The sequence below is a fragment of the Sus scrofa genome, chromosome 1, assembly GCF_054392235.1.
Source record: "Sus scrofa isolate SSC_HxYL_T2T_F1_AM1 chromosome 1, Sscrofa_HxYL_maternal_Yorkshire_Landrace_v2.0, whole genome shotgun sequence".
NCBI classification, from domain to species: Eukaryota; Metazoa; Chordata; class Mammalia; order Artiodactyla; family Suidae; genus Sus; species Sus scrofa.
In genome coordinates this window covers 73,482,624-73,502,889 of record NC_139383.1, presented here as the reverse complement: position 1 = coordinate 73,502,889, position 20,266 = coordinate 73,482,624, and the positions used below count along the sequence as shown (strand labels likewise).

Here is a 20,266-nt window from a genome sequence, read left to right as displayed (position 1 = left end):
ATGGGAAAAGAATCTGAAAAAGAATGGATAAGCATTTATGTATAACTGAATCACTTCATTGTACAGCAGAAATTAACATAACATTGTAAACCAACTATACTTCAGTAAAATTTTTTAACAATTTTTTTAAAAAGAATCATGACTACATTTTAATGTATTTCCTCTAGATTTCATTCTATATTTTTATTTTTGAGTTATTATTGTATATATAGGGTTTTTGTCCCCATTAACTTCCCAGGATAGTCATTTTTATTATTAAAAGTCTTCAGGAGTTCCCATCGTGGCGCAGCAGAAATGAATCTGACTAGCACTCATGAGGATGCAGGTTCGATCCCTGGCCTCACTCAGTGGGTTAAGGATCTATTGTTGCTGTGAGCTGTGGTGTAGGCCAGTGGCTACAGCTTCTATTCAACCCCTAGCCTGGAACCTCCAAGTGTTGCAGGTGCGGCCCTAAAAAGACCGAAAAAAGAAAAAGTCTTCAAAAATATAATTTTAATGTTATGTAGTATTTCTTCATACTGCTGTACTATAATTTACTGAACCATTCCACAGTTTTTAGACACATGTTATTTACTTTTTTTCCTTTAAAAAGCATTGTGATGAACATTTTAGAGTATAACTTTGCTCTGTTTCATACTATTTGCTAAAAAATTCTGAAAGTGAGATTCTTTAATAAAAAAGAATATTTTCAATATATCCTTATGTAAAAAATCCTCTTCTAATAAGGATTTCTGTCCTTAAAAAATTTTTGCTTATAAAGTTGGCCATTGGCTAGGGTCTAGGAACTTGAATTTTAGAAATGTTTCCACCATTCTTTAACTTATAAAGGCAACTAACTATACCTAAACTGTTTCTGCAAATAATGTGTTTTATACTGATCCCCTGCTTTCCTCCTGGGAATATGAAATTTTGGTACGTGCTAGGCAGAGGATGCCTACATAACCAACCCCAACAAAAAACCTGAGTACTGCATCTCCAATGAATTGCCCTGCTAGACAACATTTCACATGCGTTTTCTTTTCTTTTCTTTTCTTTTTCTTTTTTTTTTTTTTTTTTTTTTAAACGGCTGCACCCATGTCATAAGTTACAGGCCAGGATCGAATTGGAGCTATACCTGCAGCCTGTGCCATAGCCATGGCAACACTAGATCAGAGCCACACTGCAACCTGCACTGCAACCTGCAGCAGCACCAGAATCTTAACCCACTGAGTGAGACCAGGGATCAAACCCAAATTCTCACAGAAACAACATTGGGTTCCTAACTCACTGAGCCGCAGCAGGAACTCCCACATGTGTTTTCATTTGCTTTAATTCTTGGAGGAGTTACTCACACCCAGTATGACTCCACTGGTAGAAGAACTTATACCTTATACCTGGTTTACTGCAGACTTTATCTCATGCACTTTTTCCTTTGCTGGTTTTACTTTGTGTCGTTTTGCTATAAAAACCATACCTGTAAGTTCAGTTATTGCTAAATCCTGTGTATCCTCCTAGCAAATCATCAAACCTAGGGGAGATCTGGAGGACCCCAATACACTCTTTTTCTGATTTTTTTTTATTTCCCATCCACTCCTGCTCTCTCCTTAGGAATCTAATCAAGGTTCTCTACAAGGGATGTGTCTTCAACTCATGTTGGTTTTGAGATGGCGAATAGCATTCTTCTTCCCTATTTTCAGAGATTCTGCTAATGTTAGCTTGGTCCCAGTTTCAGGAAAGTAAGAGGGTTTTAAAGAGAATTCAGTTCTCTTAGAAAAGAACTGGTTGTTAATAGATTCACTGAAACTTAAAAATCTATTCTATTTTTTTCTAATTAAACACATTATATTTTAGTAGATTATTCTCATATGAGGAGTATCATTATTTTTGTGGGGGCAAGATCACTTCTGTCCACTAATTTATATTATCTATATGCTTACCTGTTTTTTGGCTTTCATTCAGCTTTCAGATGAAACATAAAAATAATGATATTTCTATGTCACCATGTAAAATATAATAAATAGATGAGCATGATGAGTTTTTCCCATTGAGAAATATAAGGGGAGGGACAGAAATTACATCCGGTTGAGGAAATCAGGAAATATATTAAGGAGAATGTGATATTTGAGATGGACATTTAAGAATAGGAAGGATGTCTACTGATGGTCTCCTTGAAGAGAATGATGGTATTCTAAACAGAGGAGACAGCAGGATCAAAAGTGGAGAAACATACTTAAGATCAGGGCTTCCTCCATGTAAGAATAAAGGAATAGTGTGAAGACTGGAAAGGTAGGCTTTGTCATGTATATGAAGACTCATCATGCCAGAATGTCGACCTAATATATTTCGTCATTGAGGTAAGAGACAGTGAAAGTTTTTTAACAAAGTAATTACATGATCATGTCAACCTTTGGGAAAGTTAATTCAGCAGTGGCTTACAGGAGATTGGAGGGAGATGAGAACAGTTGGGAAAGCCAAAATAATGAGAGTCAGAGGGATTCTTCTCCCATTTCAGTGTGGTTAGCCCTTTCTTGTTATTCATATCTCTACATCAATATCGTCTTCTCAGAGAGACCACCCCCCCAATCTAAAGTAGCCACCCTACTTAATTCTCTTTATCTTAATCAGTTATCACCATCTGATGTTTTTCTTACTGTTTTATTTTCAGTCTCCTCCTCCAAGAGTAGAAGCTCCATAGGAGGAGGGATTTTGTTTACCATTGTATTCCCAGTACCAGCACAGTGCCTAGAACATTAGCAGTAGCCCAAAAATATTTGTTAATGTTATAGAAAGGCCTAGAATGCTTAGAATGGAATTTCTTCTGATTTTTTGACAGCTTTATTGATGTACAGTAAACTGCAAATATTTAAAATACACAATCTGATATGTTTTGATATACGTGTGCACCAATGAAGCTATCATCACCATCAAGATAGTAAACATATCCATCACTCCTTGCTTATTGCTTCTGCCAAAGCAGTGGACCCCCCCCCCCAAACTTAGTGTTCTTTAGCTGTAACATAAATCCACTGATATTATAGCATTCATCTGAGCCCATTGCATTGCCCCTGTAGGACTTGGGGTCCAGGGTAACCAACATACTTATGCTAACACACATGCTTCTTGCTGTGCCATAAATAATAAAGCCCTATATCTCTGAGCCAGGAGTCTTGTGTGTTCTGTTAACATCCACAAAACAGTAACAGGCTAACTCATTAGTTTGTATGTGGGATGAAATCAAATCCAAGATGCAACAACTAGACCCTCCAATATAATGTTGAAGTGGTAAGGATGGGCATCTTTGCCTTGCTCCTAATGCTAGGAGGAAAACATTCAGTATTTTACCACCATTAAGTGTGATATAAGCTGTACGTTTTTGTTTTTGTTTGAGTAGAGGCTCTTGATTAGGGAAGATGTTCCCTTATATTGCTAATTTTCCAAGAGTTTTTTTTTTTTTTTTTTTTTTTTTTTTTTGTCTTTTTGTCTTTTTTGTTGTTGTTGTTGTTGTTGCTATTTCTTGGGCCGCTCCCACGGCATATGGAGGTTCCCAGGCTAGGGGTTGAATCGGAACTGTAGCCACCGGCCTACGCCAGAGCCACAGCAACATGGGATCCGAGCCGCGTCTGCAACCTACACCACAGCTCACGGCAACGCCGGATCGTTAACCCACTGAGCAAGGGCAGGGACCGAACCCGCAACCTCATGGTTCCTAGTCGGATTCGTTAACCACTGCGCCACGACAGGAACTCCCCAAGGGTTTTAAATCAGGAATTAATGTTAGATTTTGACTGTTTTTATTTCTGCAGTTATTGAGGTGATCATGTTTTTCTTTTCTAGTTTTTTCTCTTTTGGGATCTTCTTTTTTAAGCTGTTAATATGATGAATTAATTGATTGCTTTTCAAATGTTAAACCAGCCTTGCATTCCTAGAATAAACCCCACTTGATAATGATGATGCAGTCTCCTTTGTATATATTGTTGAATTTGATATGCTAAAATTTCATTAATGTTTGAATTTATGTTTATGAGGGATATCAGTCTGTTATTTTCAATTCTTTATAATGTCTTTGGTGTATCAAGATAAATTCTGGCCTTGGATTTCCCACTGTGGCACAGTGGCTTAGTGATCCAGTTCCTCTCTGTGAAGGCACTAGTTTGATCCTGGCCCTGCATGGTGGGTTAAGGATTTGGCATTGCTGTAGCCGTGGCATAGTTCATACCTTCAGCTTGGATTCTGTCCCTGGCTAAGGGACTTACATATGCTGCAGGTGCAGCTGGAAAAAAAGATAATTCTGGCCTCAAAATGAATTGGGAAATATTTGTTCCTTTTCAACTTTTTGAAAGAATTTGTATAGAATTAGTACTATTTCTTCCTTAAATGTTTGCTAAAATTCACTAGGAATCCATTTAGATCTTTCTTTGTGGGAATGATTTTTTTTTTTTTACTGCAAATTCACTTGCTTCAAAAGTATCACACTATTTAGGTTTATGTGTTACTTCTTCAGTGAATTTTGGTGGTTTGTGTCCTGAAAGGAAACCATTTGCTTCATTTAAATTGTCAAATTTATTGGAATATTATCCTTTTAGTAGCTGTAGAATTTGTAAGTGTCACCTCTCATTTCTGATATTAATAATTTATACCTTCTTTCATTTTCCTAGAGTTTTAACAATATTATTGATTTCTAAGAACCAGCTTTTGTTTTCATTGATTTTTCTCTATTTTTCTCCTTTCTTTTACATTGAATTTCACTCCGTGTTTTTTTGTTGTTGTTGTTGCTGTTGCTGTTTTGTCTTTTTGCCTTTTCCAGGGCCACTCCCGAGGCATATGGAGGGTCCCAGGCTAGGGGTCTAATCGGAGCTGTAGCCGCCGGCCTACGCCAGAGCCACAGCAACATGGGATCCGAGCTGTGTCTGTGACCTACACCACAGCTCACAGCAGCGCCTGATCCTTAACCCCCTGAGCAAGGCCAGGGATCGAACCCGCAACCTCACGGTTCCAGTTGGATTTGTTAACCACTGGGCCATGACAGGAACTCCTCACTCTGCGTTTTATAATCTTTTCTCTTCTAATTGCTTTGGTTTTACTTCCTCCCTGATTTTCTATTTTTTTAAGCTGAAATCATTTATTTGAGACTGATTTCTTTTCAATACAGCATTTAATACAATAAATTTCCTCGTAAGTGCCTGTTCAGTGGCATCCCACAGATTTCCATTATGGTGTTTTCATTTCCATTCAGTTCAAAATACTTAATTTCTCTTTTGATTCTCATCCTTTATACTCAGAGATTATTTAAAAGGTTTCCAGATATTGTTACCAAATATTTGAGATTTTCCAGATGTCTTCCTCTTATTGATTTATAATACCATTGTAGTTAGGAAACATATTTTATATGATTTAAATTATTTTAAATTTATTGAGAATTGTTTTATGCCACAAATATGATCCACCCTGGTAATTGTTTTATATTCTCTTAAAAAGAGTATGCATTCTGCTATTATTTCTTAGAATGTTCTATAATTATCAACTAAGTCATTGATAGTGTTCTTAAAGTCTTCTATATCTATAATTATTTTTGTTCTGCTTGTTCTATTAATTACTGAAAGTTGTTATAGTCTCTGACTATAATTGTGGATTTTTCCATTTCTTCCTGCAGTTCTGACAGTTTTTCCTTCATATATTTTGAAGTTCTACTTTAGGCACATTAACCTGAAGAATCATTAAGTTATCTTGATGATTCATCCCTTTGTTGTTAATTGACCTTTTTAATCTCTGATAATATTCTTTATATTTTCTTTATTAGCTACTTTTTCTGATATTAATATAACCACTTCAGCTTTCTTTGATTAAAGTTAACATGGTATGTATTTTTCCTGTACTTTTATGTTTTTATATTTAAAATGGGCTTCTAACATGCAGAATTTTGCTCTTTTATCCAGTCTGCAATCTCTACCTTTTAATTTGTGTGTTTAGACCATTTACATTGAATGTTTATTAGTATGGTTCAGTTTGTATCTGCCATCTTATTATTTATTTTTCATTTGTTTCATTTGTTCTTTCTTCCCTTTTTCTGCCTTCTTTTAGGTTTTTTTTTTGTTTTTTTTTTTTTTTCTTTTTAGGGCTGCACCCACGGCATATGGAAGTTCCCAGGCCAGGAGTCGAATCAGAGTGACAGCTGTCAGCCTACACCACAGCCACAGCAACTTGGGATCCAAGCAGAGTCTGTGACCTATACCACAGCTCGCTACAATGCCTGATCCTTAACCCACTGAGCGAGGCCAGGGATTGAACCCACGTCCTCATGGATACTAGTCTTATTTGTTAACCACTAAGCTACGACAGGAACTCCTAAGTTATTTTACATGATGCCATTTTGTCTCCTTTTTTAACCTATTAGCTATAAATTTTTTTTTGTCTTTTTTTTTTTTTTTTTTTTGTCTTTTTGTCTTTTTGCCTTTTCTAGGGCTACTTCCAAGGCATATGGAGGTTTCCAGGCTAGGGGTCTAATCGGAGCTGTAGCCGCTGGCCTACGCCAGAACCACAGCAACTCGGGATCCGAGCCATGTCTGCGACCTACACCACAGCTTATGGCAACGCCAGATCCTTAACCCACTGAGCGAGGCCAGGGACCGAACCTGCAACCTCATGGTTCTTAGTTGGATTCGTTAACCACTGTGTCATGATGGGAACTCCTTTAGCTATAAATCTTTGATGCATTTTTTTTAGTGGTTGCTATTGAGTTTATAATATGCATCTTGAACGTATAACACTCTATCTTCAAGTGAGAGTGTACCTTTCCTTATAGTGTAAGAACCTTACAAAAGTTTATTTCTGTTTCTTCCCTCCCAGGTTTTAGGTTATCATTGTCATTCATTTTACTTCCATATATATTGTAAATCCCACAATACATTGTTACTATTTTTGCTTTAAACATTCAATTATATTTTAAAGTGATTTCATTTTTAAAAATCTTTTATATTTACCCACATAGTTAATATCTTCAGTGCTTTTAATTTCTTTATGTTGATCCAACTTTCCATGTGGTATTATTTTTCTTCTCCCTAAAAGATTTCTTTTAACATTGCTAATAGTGCAGGTCTGCTGGTGATCAATTCTTTCAGCTTTTGTATATCTGAAAGAGTCTTTAGGTCAACCCTGCTTTTGAAAGATAAGTTCAGTGGATGTAGAATTCAATATTGATAATTTTTTTCTTTCAATGTTTTAAAGATACTACTTTTCACTTACATTATTTCCAACAAAACAGCTGCTGTCATTGTTTGTTTCTCTTTACATAACATGCCTAAATTTCTCTGGTTATTTTTATGATTTTCTTTTTACCACTGATTTTGAGCAATTAGATTATGATGGCTTGGTGATCCTTTTTATTTTTCCCCTAATGTTTCTTGTGCTTGTGGTTCACTGAGCTTCTTGGATCTGTGAGTTTATTGTTTTTATCAAATTTTGATATTTTTGGGTCATTACTTCTTTAAATTTTTTTTATTCTTTCCTTCTCTGTCTTCTATCACAGATGTAAGAGGCTGCTTGAAGTTATCCCAGAGCCTGATGATGCTATATTCTTTTTTTTCTGCATATTTTTCTTTTTGCATTTTATTCTGGATAATTTTTAGTGGTTTGCATTCAAGTTCATCATTTTATATCTTCTATGTTTCTACTTAACATGCTCAGTGTTTCTTCTAGCTCCTAGACCATGTGGAATACAGTTATGAAAACTGTTTTAATAGCTCTATCTGTTCATTCTGTTATCTGTGTCATTTCTAAGGTGATTTCAGTTAACCAATTTTATTCCTCATTATGCATTGTATTTTCCTCCTTTTTTTTTTTCACACTTGGCTATTTTTGATTGGATGCCAGACATTGTGAATTTTATTTTGTTGGATGCTAGATCTTTTTGTGTCTCTATAAATATTCTTGAACTTTCTTCTGGAAGGCAGTTAAGTTCCTGGAAACAATTTGATCCTTTCAGCTTTGTTTTGCAGGAGTAGAGTAACACATTTAATCTAGGGCTAATTTTACATACTCCTAAAGCAAACCCTTCAGAGTACCCTACTCATAGCTGTAAATTACAAGTTTTTCCACTCCAACTGGTGGAAACAGGAACTGTTCCCGGACCTGTGTGAGCTCTAGGGATTGTTCCCTTCTTACCTTCTGAATGATTCTTTTCCCAGACTTTGAAAGTTTCTTTGCACCCATGTATTGGCAATACTCAGCTGAAGACTTCAGAGAAACCCTCTGTATACCTCCAGAGCTCTGTGCAGCTCTCTTTTCTTAAATACTCTGTATTGTGAACTCTGGGCCCTAACTCCAAACCATTTGTCCTCTCTAGACATGCAGATCCATCATCTCAACTCAAGGAGACTATTTAGGTTCTACTGCAACCTGACATTCTCTCCAGGCTGGAACAATTCTCTCCAGCTGGAACAATTGTAACGCTTGTTTATTTCCCATTTCTCAGGAGGTCACTGTCCCTTGTTAACTGATTTTAAATAGCTTAAAAGCTTTTATTTCATATATTTTTGTACAGTATTCTAGTTGTGAGAGTAATCCAATCCTATTGTTCCATCTTGCTGGAAGTGCCAGTCCTCATAATTTTACTTTTTGGTGTGCATAGTAATGACTTGTAAAAAATAACAGATATGAACATTTCCCCCTATAAATTTTATGGTGCTGGTACCCTAAAGCACTTATTTTAGTGTGTCCATTGGGTACTTCATCCATGAAAATAAGAAATCAAAAATGGCTCCAGTGTTTTTCACCTGGTTGACCAAAAAACTGATGATAAATTTGACATAAAAGAGGATTGGTTATTGGAGTTGCCACTGTGGCTCAGTGGGCCAGGAACCCAACATAGTGTCCATGAGGATGCAGGTTCAATCCCTGGCCTGGCTCAGTGCATTAAGGATCTGGCGTTGCTACAAGTTGTGGTGTAGGTCGCAGATGCAGCTCAGATCCCGTGTTGCTTTGGCTGTGGTGTAGGCTGAAACTGGTGCTCTGATTGAACCCCTAGCCCAGGAACTTCCATATGCTGCAGGTGTAGCCTTAAAAAAATAAAGAAGAGATCATTTTTTTAAAGAAGGTTGGTTATAGAGAGAAGTAAATGAGTTTAATTGATGTCAGAATAATGTTGAGGTGCTAGCAGACTCTCAAAATGAGAAAGAGAATCAAGAGCTCTAGGAAGATACTGTGGGAATTCCTCTTTGTAAACTTATAGGTAAATGAGTTTGGGTAGACAAAAAAAAACAAAGTTTAGAAAAATAAAAATAGAATGGAGACTACAAAGTAGATAGAAATGGTAATCAGTACTACCAGGATACACTGCAAGTGGATTTTGGATTTGACACGGTTTCTTCCCAACCAAGACTGAAAGAGAAATATTTTATATTCTAAATTTATTATTTGATGACTAATGCTACAAATAATTTTCTTGAGCTGCAGCTGAGGCCTACACCACAGCCACAGCAATGCTGGATCTGAGCCACATTTGTGACTGACACCACAGCTCACAGCAACACCGGGTTGTTCACCCACCAAGCGAGGCCAGGGATCGAACCCACATCCTCATGGATACTAGTCAGATTCATTATCACTGAGCCACAGCGGGAACTCCTACAAATAACTCTTGTATAGGAATTTTTTCCTAAAATTAAACAAATAGGGATATGTGTGATGGGCCCTTTTGTAAGGAGTATTGGCAAGTACAATGAATAGTACCTTCAACATAAAATTGTAAACAGTACATTCTCTTAGCATGTACTCAGAAATCTGAGGATATGTAGTAATTCGTATCTCAGTGAAGATGTTTCTTTTGATGGAAAACTGACAGAGTGTTATTCTGTGTCCTGGAGTTCCCATCATGGCTCAGGGGAAACAAATCTGACTAGCATCTATGAGGACACAGGTTCAAACCCTGGCCTCACTCAGCAGGTTAGGGATTCAGCATTGCTTTGAGCTGTGGTGTAGGTTGCAGACACAGCTCAGATCCCGTGTTGCTGTGGCTGTGGTGTAGGCCAGTGGCTATAGCTCTTCTTCAACCCCAAGCCTGGGAACCTTGGGTGTGGCCCTAAAAAAAAAAAGAAAAAAAAAAATTCTGTGTCCTGATACTGTCACATAATAAAAGAGATTGAATTTTGGAAACCTAGATAAAATGTTTCTCACTGGACTCTGGTTTACTTGTTATCATGAATTCTGTGTTAGCCATAAAGCTTTATTAGGCCATTTTGGTAAAATGCCTATAGTAAACTTGTATTGAATTGCTGCTGTGTGCACAACAGCACACTAAGTTCTATCAGAACATTCCAAACAAAGCTACAGCAAAAAATGCACTCCTACTCTCAGGGGTCTGATGATACTTATAGATCAGAGGAAGAACATGTGCATGAAACCACTGGAGAGCAATTTACCAGTACAACCATATGTCAAATTATATGATACAAGTTAAATATATAGGTCAATATGCAGCATTAAGAATAAACATTATTTCATGGAAAGCTTCTTGGGGGAGATAATTTTTTTTTAAGTTGATTCTTAGAAGGTATAGTAGAAATGAATTAGAAGTTGTTGAAGTTTATTGGGATCAGAAAATTGACTTTGAGCATTGGCTAGGGGATCAGATATGTTCATTCATTTAACATATCTGTTGAGCATCTGCTCTGTGACGAACATTAGTGGTACAAGTGCTCAGTGAACAAGACATCTTTGTTCTCATGGAGCTTACATCTTAGTGGAGAGGTCAACTATAAACAGTCACATAAATGAATGAGAGAAATAACTAATACTGTCTAGCAAAGATCTAAATAGGCAGAAGTGATGGTGAAGGATTGAGGGAGTTCCTTGAAAGTGAATGTTCGGAGTTCCTGTCGTGGCTTAGTGGTTAACGAATCCGACTAGGAACCATGAGGTTGCAGGTTCGGTCCCTGCCCTTGCTCAGTGGGTTAAGGATCCGGCACTGCCGTGAGCTGTGGTGTAGGTTGCATACGTGGCTCGGATCCCACGTTGCTATGGCTGTGTTGTAGGCCAGCAGCTGCAGCTCCAGTTCGACCCCTAGCCTGGGAACCTCCATATGCCGCGGGAGCGGCCCAAGAAATGGCAAAAAGACCAAAAAAAAAAAGTGAATGTTCATGGAAGTCCTCTCTGAGGAAATATCTTTTAAGTTGAGATCTGAATAACAAAAACTTAATTACTAAAAACTCTTTTTAGTTAAAAAAAAAAAGGGGGGGGTGGAGGGAGGTGAGGAAAAGTGTTCCATGAAGAGAAAGCAGCTCAGGCATGGGCCTGGGAGAGGAAATCGCTTAATGTGTCCAAAAAATAGAAAGCAGGCCCACCCAGCTGAAACAGGATGGATAAACAGAAAACTGGTTGGAGGTAAGTTCAGAGAGGCGCACAGGTATTGTGAAAATATATGTGACATGAAGGTGCTTTGAACACAGGTTCAAATAGAACTAAGAGAAACATAGTTTTGTTTTAGGGTTACTTAGTTATTACTCTAGATTTGCTCACTCAACAAATGTTAATGAGTACCTATTATGTGCTAACAGCTGTGCTGGACAAATCAGCTACATGTGTATTGAGAGCTTAGACGGAGACAAAGCTACATTTGGAACTGGAGCAAAGGGCACTTGCTAGGAAACGGTGATAATTTTTAAAAGGATCAGTGAATCAATGGACAGATCTTAAACACTGGTATTGGGGAGTTTGGATTTAAGGTGGTAAGCAGAAGGAAAGCACCATAGGATCTTACACAAAGAGAAGATCTTTGATAAAGATTATTGTAGAAGCTGTGAATGTGATAAATTGGAAGCCAGATAAGTTAGAAGCAGAGAAACCAGATGGAAGAGTGTTGAAATAACACAGGTGTGAGGCAACAGACAAGATTGTTGGCAATGGAAACAAGTGCAGGGCAGGGGCCCAAGAATTCAGCAGGTATCCTATCTCTCAACTTATAAAGTGATTTGCAATTTTGTCTCCTGTTTTATTACTTGCTTACTGTGTATTTTGTGGAATTGAGTCAGCGTTCACCACCTCTTAATCTTTTCTTTACTCATCACAGTCTTTTATTTGGGTGCTAAGAACCCTCTAAATAGCATTTTCCCATATAATGTATTGCATTAAAACATAAAAATACACTTTAAAAAGTATTCGACAGTAGAGACATAGGATATTTGTACAGGTTCATTCAGTCTCTTTGTCTGCAAAATGTAGTGTTTCTGGCCTTTCAGGAGAACCCCCAAGCTGAGCTATTCCTGAATTCCTGGCCCATGGAAATTATGAGACACAATAAATCTTTACTGTTGTTTTAAGCCACTAAGTTTGGGGTAATTTATTATGGAGCAGTAGATAACTAATCTACACATCCATGTCCTTTGCCATGTAACTGTGATGCCCTCCTACTAAGGGCAGAGTGTTCTTATACGCCCTTAACACTGAGCTCAGCCATCTGATTTGCTTTGATCAGTAAGAGGCTCTCCTGGGCCTCTTTCATCACCATGAGAAAAACGTGCCCTGGCTAGACTGTTGGTCCAAGAGGAATGAGACACTTGGAACAGAGCCTCTCCAGCCAACCCAGAGACATGCAGTGAGAAGCAGAGCTACCAGTCTAGATTAGCTGAATCCCGGCTGATGCACAGACATGTGAGTGATAATAAGTGATTATTGTTTGAAGCCACCGAGTCTGGGGGGCATCTTTATCAATAGTGAACTAGAGTCAGATGGAGTCAGAGAATCCCTGGGACCTGAAGGTCTAGGCCACACCCATCACTAGGATTCTGGTTTGAGGAGCTAACAGGAGGCTTTTGACCTGAAGACCAAAGCCCTGTCTCCTAGGGGCTAGGGCCCACTTAATAACTGCAGTGCCAACTGTCCCCTGGCTGGAGAGAACAGAAGTTTGGTGTTTGGAATTTCAGGAAATCCATGTCAGGACTGTTCATGAAGCACCTATGATTTTTTTGTGCTTTTCATAAAGTTTCTATAGTTTATTAATTCTCTTAGAAAACGTCTGCACAGTCACCACAAAGTCATTGCAGAATGTGTATGTTCTTTCATCACCAGCACCAGCTTTCTTCAGTCTGTTTTTGTGTTCCTTTTACTGGTTTCTTGAAATCCTTTTCTTCTCCTAAAGAAAGGCTTACAAATCTGCGTTTGGCTTCCTGAATTGTAAGTCATGCTGAAGCCAGGTATCTTGCCACTACCAAAATGGGTTTTTTGAATCCAGATTCAAAGATGAGTTCTCATTGTGCCTAAGCGAGTTTCAGACCCAGCCTGAGGGTTCAATCTCTGGCCTCCCTCAGTAAGATAAGGATCTGGCATTGCTGTGAACTGTGGTGTAGGTCACAGATGTGGCTCAAATCCCACTTTGCTGTGTCTATGGCATAGGCTGGCAGCTGCAGCTCCAATTCAACCCCTATCCTGGGAACTTCCACATGCCACACATGCAGCCCTAAAAAGCAAAAACAAATGAAAAAACAGAGATGATCACAAGTGTGGTTTTGTACATTTTAGAAAACTTCGCCAAAATTTCTGTCTTGGGCATTACTGCCTTCCCAGGAAGAAGATCATCAATGATCATGTGTTTTCACTGAAGTAATTTGTTGATCATGCACTTCCAACAAGAATCTGAAAACGATTAGGATAGTTACCATGTTGTTCATGATGGCAGTCTGTCCTCAGGCAGCCAGAGGACTGCAGTGTTTTTGTTTGTCTGTTTTTTGTTTTGCCCTGTAACTTATTTTAAATACCAAAATAAATCTTACTATAAGATATTAAAAGATGGGGTAAGGCTGCTATTTATAAGAATTACTGGGATCTTTGTTATAATTCTACCCAATTTGTAGTTATGTATAGATATGAGCTGAATTTTTTGAGGTTTGTTTATCTGGCTGAGAGCATGTGCTAAATATTGTGGCTGATTTATAGCCCCTCTTAGTTTTTGGAAAATTCAAAATTCTCCAATTTAATCATCCGTTGAGTTGCCATAACTGCTTATTCTTCTTTTTTTTTTTTTTTTTTTTGTCTTTTGTCTTTTTGTCTTTTGTTGTTGTTGTTGCTATTTCTTGGGCCGCTCCCACGGCATATGGAGGTTCCCAGGCTAGGGGTTGAATCGGAGCTGTAGCCACCGGCCTACGCCAGAGCCACAGCAACGCGGGATCCAAGCCGCGTCTGCAACCTACACCACAGCTCACGGCAACGCCGGATCGTTAACCCTCTGAGCAAGGGCAGGGACCGAACCCGCAACCTCATGGTTCCTAATCGGATTCGTTAACCACTGCGCCACAACGGGAACTCCTGCTTATTCTTCTTTAAAAGAGTTCTTCAGTTCTGTGTTTGTTTCTCTGGTGTCTCATGGTATTGCTCCCCCCCTTTTTTTAATTGAAGTATAGTTTATTTACAATGTTGTGTTAGTTTCAAGTGTTCAGCAGAATGACCCAGTTATACATACATATACATCTATTTTTTTTCAGTTTCTTTTCCCTTATAGATTATTACAAGACGTTCCCGGGGCTATACAGCAGGTCCTTGTTGGTTATCTGTTTTATATATAGTAGTGTGAATATGTTAATCCCAAACTCCTTATTTATCTCTCCCCCAGCCCCCTCATCTTCAGTGTTTTATATGGAACATTATTGTACAGTGTACAAATAGAAGCACAGAGTAATGATAGACAATTCAGAGCTTTGCAGACTATTCCCATAAAAATGGGTGAAGGTGGCCAGGGGTGGGTGGTTGACTAAAGAGGGGAAATCAGTGAGTTTGAGTTCAAAGAAGCTAACTAACTTTATCAAAGGGAGTTCACATTGAAAGTTTTCTTTTAGAGATTAGAAATAGGAAAATTTTATTTTCCTTTCTTTGAAGTAGAAAATACCCCAAATATAGGTACATGTAAAAACTAGCTTTAAAAGAGAACATATTTTAAGAGGTTTAAAAGTGAAACAGTTTGTGATGATCATTGTACAACTATAAATGTAGTAAAATTCATTGAGTAATTAAAAATAATAATAATAATAAATACGTGCCCCCAAAGGAGAAAAAAAAAAAAGTGAAACGGGGAACCCAGTATAAAAGCATTAATACACTCCGGGGTGTATTTCATTGGTACATTTACTCACAACCGGTCCCTCACATTATGCCCAAGGCATGTATTGACGAGCTAATAAAACATGCCATGTCGTGTTTTATTGTTTTCTGGGCATCTGTTCAAACTTATATCGCTCACATATCCAAGACTTTGAAGATGCTGGTGGAGGTAATAATAAATACCTGTAATTTTACTAACATCCTTTTTTTCATACAGTAGACATAGTTTTAAATCGTTTGTTGCAAATAAAAATGTTGAGTTTATTCAGATTTAAAGGCTATTGAGTATGGCTTAAATTTTTTTAAATTATGTAATGTATCAAGCATATAAAAGAGTGTAAATGACAGATATATATATATATAGTTTAAAGAACAAAAATAAAATAAAATACCTAGGTGCCCACTACCACATTTAAAAAATAGTACTGTCTGTATTTTTTTAATCCATGAGATATTTTTATTAAAAGGAAAAAACAACAAATGTATTGTGAAGTAAGCATATTAGAAATCAAATATTGGAGTATTAGGTTAGATGTGCAAAGGTGAGAAGGCAAAGCTTGATGCAGATACTGAGAAGGCAGAAAAGCTATTGGTAACTGAGAAAGCTTAGTGTAGATAATGGCCCTTTCCATTAAGTAGGCCCTCAAGTTTGAGTGGGTTTGGTTGGTGAAGGTTTTTATTTGATAAATGTTTAAATTGAATTTGTACGCCATTTAGAGGTATTCCAGGTCACTCACTGACAGCTATTGCAGCAAAACATCGTAAAAGGCAGTTTATTTGCCTGAGAGATGAAACATCACTATCAAGCTTGTAAAATGTTTAATAGAATACCATTTTGATCACGAGACAAGAATAGACCATTCAGAAAATGAAGCCCAAGCCTTCAATTACCTTTATATATCTGCCAGTGAGTCCCAATTTAATCTCTGTCCCAGATCACTCCTCAGCTGCAGAGCTGAATATTTTGCTGCTTATTCAATATTTCTACCTGGAGGTGTCACAGGCATCTCAGACTCAGTACATATAAGACCAAATCTATAATCTTTCTCTCCACACCTAGCCCATTGTTCTCTGTCTTCACGAAGAGCACCACCATTCATCCAAATTCTCACATCAAAAACCTGAGTCACCCCTCACTTTGTGGTACAGCAGAAATTATCACAACCTTGTAAATCAGCAAATTCAATAAAATGTTAAGAAATGAAAATAAGATAAAATAGGTACAAGGATGCATACTCACCAAGTTGTTCAATCCAACATATAACAGGTGTTCAATAAATTTACATATTATTATTAAAAATAAAAACTTATGAGTCATTCTTAATACTTATGCCCCTCACCAGGCTCAGCCCCATGGCTGCCTTATTCCCTCTCCTTAACAACTTAGCCAGGAGGATAACTGGGAGGAAGCAGAGAAAGCAAGCTGCTCTCCTGAGCACAGTTGTAGAGTGTGGTGGTTAAAACCCCAAAAAAAGCCCACACTTTTTTTTTTTTTTTTTGTGGGCCACACCTGCAGCATATGGGAGTTCCCAGACTAGGGGTCAAATCAGAGCTACAGCTGCTGGTCTGTGCCACAGCTACAGCAACTCAGGATCCTAGCCACATCTGCCACCTACACCACAGCTCATGGCAATGCTGGATACTTAACCCACTGAGTGAGGCCAGGGATCAAAGCCGAATCCGCATGGATATTAGTCGTTACCACTGAGCCACAACAGGAACTCCCCACACATGTTTTAACTCTTCTTCCATCACCTCCTATTGAGTGGTGAGGATCTATGACCCTTTCCCCTGAACCTTACTGGGATTATAAGTGCCTCAATCTGCCTTGCTTAGTGGGTTAAATGAGCTGTGGTGTAGGTCGCAGATGTGGCTTGGATCTGGCATTGCTGTGGCTGTGGCTGTAGTGTAGGCCGGCAGCTACAGCTCTGATTCGACCCCAAGCCTGGGAACTTCCATCTGCCACAGGTGCAGCCTTAAAAAGACAAAAAACAAAACAAAACAAAACAAAAAAAAAACAGTGCCTCAATCGATAGAGTACAGTAGAAGTGATGTTGCCTGAATTCTCAGACTGGTCCATAAAAGAGTTTCTTAGAGTTACTCTCTTGAAACACTCCCCTGTCTGCTCGTCTCAGAACTTAACCACTAGACTATGAGGGACCACCGGTAGGTACTCCATTCATCCATCCTAGATGGGCCTGTTTGATGTGTGGGTGGATAAGCCATTTTATTGGAAGTGGATCCCTGATAACTCAGCTGTTCCAGCCCTAGCCCTTTGAATCATCCCTAGCTTTTTAAGTCTTCCCCACTGAAACCCCAGACATCATGGCACAGAGACAAGCTATCTTTTCTGTTCCCTTCCCGAATTCTTACCCACAGAATCTGTGGTCTTACTAAAATGGTGATTGTTTTTGCCACTAAGTTTTGGGGTGGTTTGTTACACAGAAAGAGATAACTAGAATATAGATCTTTCCAACATGAGGATTGTTAAGACCATGCCAAAAAGATGTTGGAAGGAACATCTAAGTATACTTTCAAAACATCACTGATTGGGATTTACTGTGTAGCTTAGTGAGCTAAGGATCCAGCATTGTTGCTTCAGTGGCTCGGGTCACTGCTGTGGTACAAGTTTAGTCCCTGGCATGGAAAATTCCACATGCCACGAGCACAGCCAAAAAAAAACAAAAACACCCATCACTGGAGTTCCTGTTGTGGTGCAGCAGAAACGAATCCAACTAGGAACCATGAAGTCGCTGGTTTAATCCCTGGCCTCAATCAGTGGGTCAAGGATCTGGTGTTGCTGTGAGCTATGGTGTAGGTTGCAGACACAGCTCGGATCTGGCGTTGCTGTGGCTCTGCATAGGCCAGCGGCAACAGCTCTGATTAGATCCCTAGCCTGGGAATTTCCATATGCCAAGGGTGCGACCCTCAAAAGACAAAGAAAAAAACAAACAAACAAACAAACAAAAAATCACTGAATCCTAACATTTATAGAGAAGGTAGCTATTTTAGTCAGCTCAGGCCACCATGACACAATACCAAAGACTGAGGGGCTTAAACAACAGAAATTTATTTTCTCATCATTCTGAAAATAAGAAATCCAAGATGAACGTTCTAGCAATTCAGTTTCTGTTGAGCACTGTCTTCCTGATTTTCAGATGACTGCCTTCTCACTGCATGGTGGAAGGAGCACCAAGCAAGCTCTCTGGTGTCTCTCTTTATGAGGATACTAATCCCCACCCTTATGACTTCTTCTAGCCTTAATTACTTCCTTGCTCTGAATATAAACACACTGGCAGTTCGGGCTTTGACATATGAATACAGTTGGTCCATAACAGTAGTTGAGGGCAGCACCTTGTTGATGTCCTCACTCCCCCACGGTCAATAGCACAGGCTGCAGCCTGGCTTTACACCAAGCCCACCCCTTTAACATAGTCCAAGATGCCATCATCTCTTGCCTGAACTATTCCCATAACCTCTTCCTTTGCCTCCGTGGATACAATCTTCCCCTCTTCTCGTCTTTTTTCCACTACACTACTACCAAGATCTCAAGATGCTACTCTGATGCTACTATGCCTTCATTTCAACCCCCGGTAACTTCCCATCACTCTATGGGTAAAGACAAATACTGAAGAAGACTGCATAGTCTGACTCAGTCCATTTCTCCACCCTTGCTTTCTACCATTTTTACCCTCACTGTCTCATTATCAGCTCCAATAGCCTCTGCCTGATTCCTCAGACCTATCATTCTCCTTAGTATGTGTAGCCCTCGTGACCTCATGTGCAATCCTTGCATACTTGTCCATCTTTACTGCTTTTCCCTTATTCATCCTTCCTGCATCAGCTCAGTTTCATTTCCTCAAGGAAACTATCCCCCAAAGCCACAGTCTCAGTCAGGTTCTTTTATTACTGCTGTCATAAAAGTATGTTCATTTTCCCCATTGGAAGTACATCAGTTTGCAGTTATGTATTTGTCTGTGTCATTATCTGATTGTCTGGCTTCCCTACTAGACTAGTATGAGTGCAAGGACTCTCTGATTTTGCTCACTGGCTTGAACGCCTAAGTCAATGCCTTGTACATAGATGATACTCGGTAAATCTTTAACAGTAGATAAATAGAGGAAATAAAAATGGCTAATCAATGAAATTACTTCCCATTTTTAAATGAAATGCCACTTTTCACCTGTTAAATGCATAAGTAAATAATTCTACTCAGTGACAAGACAGTCTCAAACATAGCTGGTCATTGTGCATATCAGAAGAATCTTTCTATAAAACAGCTTGCAGAATGTTTTAAGAAACTTTAAAATGTCCAGATCCATTGATACAGTAATTCTAATCGTAGAATCTGTCTATAGTAGGCATCTTCTAGGATGGCCCCCAAGGAGCTCCACCTCCTAGTATTCCTTGTCTAATTCCCTCCCATATTGCACTGGGTTGTGACCAGTTGTACTGTGTGACCAATAGCATAAGCAGAATTGATGGTGTGTTGCTTCCAAAATTAGGTTATGAAAGACTGTGAAGCTTCCTTCCCAGGTGTGCCCTCACTGTCTCTCATTCTACTGGGTCACTTGCTCTGGGGAAGCCAGCCACCATGTCATGTGAGCAGTCCTACAGAGTGGCCCACGTGTCCAGGAACTAGCGCCTACTGCTAACAACCACCTGAGTGAGCTTGGGAGTGGATTCTCCACCCTTTATTTGACTCTAGCCCAAGCTAAACTGGGCTGCAACCTCATGAGAAGTCCTGAGCCATAACCAGCCAGCTAAACCATTCATAGATTCCTAATCCTCAGGAATTCTGAGATAATAAATGTTGTTTTAAGATGCTAAATTTGTGGGTAATTTATTATGCGGCAATAGGTAACTAATACTCCATCCTAAGGAAATTCTTCCTAAAATGTTTTAGTAGTTTGTTAATATTAGCATGCATAGACTTCATGTGGTGTAAGCATCTTTCATCTTAAGGATTGAGTTCACTGGAATGCTTTCAGCTGCAAAAAAAAAAAAAAAAAAACAAAAACAAAAACAAAAAACATTTTACTCTTACTGAACACGCAGAGGCAGTCAGGCATTAAGGGACAGTTTACATGACAATTCCAGATATCAAGGTTTTCCTCTCTGCTCTGCTTCCTAGTGTCCTCTTTATTATCAAACCTGTGGCAGTTTGGCTACAGTCCTGGGTGTTTCATAAGATAGAGCAGCATCCACA

The 20,266-nt window shown here is 38.7% G+C and overlaps 1 protein-coding gene across 8 annotated transcripts in view; it reads left to right on the top strand.

Moving 5' to 3' along the window:
• PDSS2 (decaprenyl diphosphate synthase subunit 2) overlaps window positions 1-20,266 on the top strand; it is a 288,051-nt gene that overhangs the window by 178,700 nt on the left and 89,085 nt on the right. Inside the window, exon 5 of one of the 8 annotated variants that reach the window (XR_014815641.1) lies at window positions 326-474. The exons of the other annotated variants lie outside the window; for them this stretch is intronic. The gene's annotated coding sequence lies outside the window, so the exon portion shown is untranslated. Of the gene's footprint in view, window positions 1-325; window positions 475-20,266 lie in introns of those variants that run through there. 8 annotated transcript variants of the gene reach the window in all.